General features: G+C 48.9%; 1 pseudogene; it reads right to left on the bottom strand.

Moving 5' to 3' along the window:
- Nucleotides 1–1,343: 1,343 nt before the first annotated feature.
- LOC139018391 (guanine nucleotide-binding protein G(I)/G(S)/G(O) subunit gamma-2 pseudogene) lies at nucleotides 1,344–2,260 on the bottom strand (annotated as a pseudogene).
- Nucleotides 2,261–3,348: the final 1,088 nt, after the last annotated feature.

The raw sequence follows: 3,348 nt of genomic DNA, 5'->3' as shown, positions 1-3,348 counted from the left end.
CCTTCCCAAAATGTAAACATCCAGTAAATAAAACATACATAACATTTCAGGCCTAGAAACACTAACAATTCACTTATGAAAGAGGTGCATTTTTGTATATTTGGTGGTAAGGTTTTTGTTTGTCTTAAGTATAAAGCACTTCACCAAACAAACCAGGCCATCTACACTAATAAAAGACAAAGATGCTAATTGACCATACCTTTGCTATGCCCAAGCCACGCCCACCAGCCAATCAGAGCAACTGTATGCAAATTAACCCAACCAAGATGGCGGCCAGCAGCCATGGAGCTGAAGCAAGCAGGAGGCTTGGTTGCCCCGGCGCTGGAGGAAGCCAAGCTTCCCGCCTGCCCTGGCCGGCTGTGGCCTCCGTAAAAGGCAACAAAGTTTCAATTATAGAAGCTAAATAAATCCCAGATACCTGCTTCCAGCCATCCTCCACTGGGAGCTTGGGTGTCTGGGGCCATGGCCAGCCTGCAAACAGCCATCAGCCCCTCACCCAGGCTGGCCACACCCTCATGGGGTAAGGGTCCCAGTTGGGGGGCTTGGCCAGCCTGCAAACAGCCATGAGCCCCTCACCCAGGCTGGCCAGGCACCCCAGCAGGGACCCCCACCCTCATCCGGGACACCCTTCAGGGCAAACCAGCCGGCCCCCACCCATGCACCAGGCCTCTATCCTATATAATAAAAGGGTAATATGCAAATTGACCCTAACAGCAGAGCGACTAGGAATCACTGGTCACTATGACACACACTGACCACAAGGGGGCAGACGCACAATGCAGGAGCTGCCCTCTGGTGGTCAGTGTGCTCCCACAGGGGGAAGCTCTGCTCAGCCACAAGCCAGGCTGATGGCTGCCAGTACAGTGGTGGTGGTGGGAGCCTCTCCTGCCTCCTCGCAGCGCTAAGGATGTCCGACTGCAGCTTAGGCCTGCTCCCCGCTGGCAAGTGGACATCCCCCGAGGGCTCCCGGGTTGCCAGAGGGATGTCTGACTGCCAGCTTAGGCCCAATCCCCTGGGGAGCGGGCCTAAGCCAGCAGGTGGTCATCTCCTGAGGGGTCCCAGACTGCGAGAGGGCACAGGCTGGGCTGAGGGACCCTCCCGAGTGCACAAATTTTTGTGCACCAGGCCTCTAGTTATTATTTAAAAGTCTACTCCTTCACCCAGTTTCCTAATTAGAGTTGACACTCATCAATTTCTGTAGAATTTTGGCTATAGGACCAGGCCACAGGGAAGGTCTGAATATGTAAGTCATTTGGTTAGAAAAAAATGTTTTCATGAGACTTGGAGGCAGTCATTCATCACTTTGTGCCTGAAGGCTTCCTTAGTGAACTTCTTTCCAGTCTTCAGAGTAAAGCACAGGATCTGTGCTCCAGGAAAGGGTTGCTGCCTGCTGGAACACTGACCAGCAGGGCATCCTTGCAGGCATTCTGCATGCAGTACTGCTGAAGCTCGGCAGCTGCCCTGAGAGATCTTGATCCTCTCCACACTGGCCTCCAGCTTGAGCTGCTCCACCAAGTGCTGCAGGGCATACATGCTGGCCCTGGAGGACACGGCCAAGGGTGGCTGAGTGGCTTTAAATATTTCTTATTACTCCCTTTTGGCCTGCAAAGTTTCTGTTTAGAAATGAGCTGATAGTCATATGGGCACTCCCTTGTAGGTAACTAACTGCTTTTCTCTTGCTGCTTTTAAGATTCTCTCTTTGTCTCTAACCCTTTGCCTCTTTGGGTTCCTCTTGTTTGGGACTCTGTGCTTCCTGGACTTGTAAGACTATTTCTCCACCAGGTCGGGGAAGTTTTCTGTCATTATTTCTTCAAATAGGTTTTCAATATCTTAGTCTCTCTCTTCTCCTTTTGGCACCCACATAATGCTAATGTTGGTATGCTTGAAGTTGTCTCAGAGGCTCCTTATACTGTCTTCATATTTTTGGATTCTTTTTTCTTTTTGCTCTTCTGATTGTGTGATTTTTGTTTCCTCATATTCCAAATCATTGATGTGATTCTACTCTACTGTTTAATCCCTATAAATTATTCTTTATTTCAGTGAGTATATACTTAATTTCTGCCTGGTCCTTTTTCATGTCTTTGATGTTCTCACTAATTTCCTTGACATTCTCACAAAGATCCTTGAAATTCTCAATAAGTCCCTTGAAGCTGTCCTTAAGATTCTTGAGCAATCTTATAACTGTTGTTTTGAACTCTGTATCCAGTAGTTTCCTTGCTTCTGTTTCTTTAATTTGTGATGTATTTCTTTGTCTCCGCATTTTGGCTGCTTCCCTGTGTTTGTTTCTATGTATTAGGTAGAGATGCTATATCTCCTAGAATTGGTAGAGTGACCTTTTGTCATAGTTGTCCTGCAGGGCCCAGTGGCTCAGCTTCCCCAGTCACTTGAGCTGGGAGCTCTATGTGCACCCCTGTGTGGGCTGTGTACATAGTCTTGTTGTAGTTGAGCCTTAATTGCTATTGGTGTCACTGGGAGGACTTGAACTCCAGGCAAATTGGCTGTGAGGACCAGCTGCTACTACAGTGGAAGAGCTGCTATGCAGGAGACACCCCTATGGTGCAAAACTTGCTTCAGTGGGGCTTTGGTGCTCACTGAGTCTGTCCCTTGAATGTGTCACTTGTGAATGTGTAGAGTTGTAATCTGGTATGGTCTGAAGCTGTCTACCGGGTGCACTGGCTCTGGGGCTTCCTAGTAGGTACAAAGTAAGCCACTGTCTGAGGTCACCCAGCAGGATCTACAGAATGATCTGCAGATGGCTGCTACTTGTGTTGGGCTTGGAAGTTCCCAGGGGAGGCCAAGCTGTGAAACAAGGCAGGCTGGTGCTAGTGCCTGGTCTTAGGCCTCTCATTTTTTAAATTTTTTGTTAATACTCACTGATGATATTTTTCCATTGATTTTCAGGGAGAGTGGAAGAGGGAGGGAAAGACAGAGAGAAACATCGATGTGAGAGAGACACACTGATTGGCTGCCTCCTGCACGTGGCCTGACCAGGGCCTGGGCCAGGAAGGAGTCTGCAACCAAGGTATGTGCCCTTGACCAGAATTGAACCAGGGACCTTTTGGTCCACAGGCTGACTCTCTATCCATTGAGCCAAACCAGCTAGGCATCTTATTGATAGGTATGGGGCATGCCAACATTAGCTACTGCTTGTTTGAGAGATTTTAGAAAGCTTGAGCCAGGACAGGCCATTTGTATGGAAAAGCCACTACAAACAGCTTGGGTGGAGCTGAAAATTGGATGGGGTGGGGTCTCAGGGAATAACCAGGGTGGAGCGAACAGTGTGTGCCAGGCTGATGGAAACCCAGATATGGCTGCCAGTCAGCTCTGCAATCAGGGAGATCCCAGCAC

Source organism: Myotis yumanensis, unplaced genomic scaffold, assembly GCF_028538775.1.
Source record: "Myotis yumanensis isolate MYYU_CA2020_CCGP unplaced genomic scaffold, mMyoYum1.0.hap1 SCAF_1, whole genome shotgun sequence".
Classification (NCBI taxonomy): Eukaryota; Metazoa; Chordata; class Mammalia; order Chiroptera; family Vespertilionidae; genus Myotis; species Myotis yumanensis.
Note: the sequence above shows the minus strand (reverse complement) of the source record. Positions and strands in the feature narration are given on the sequence as shown.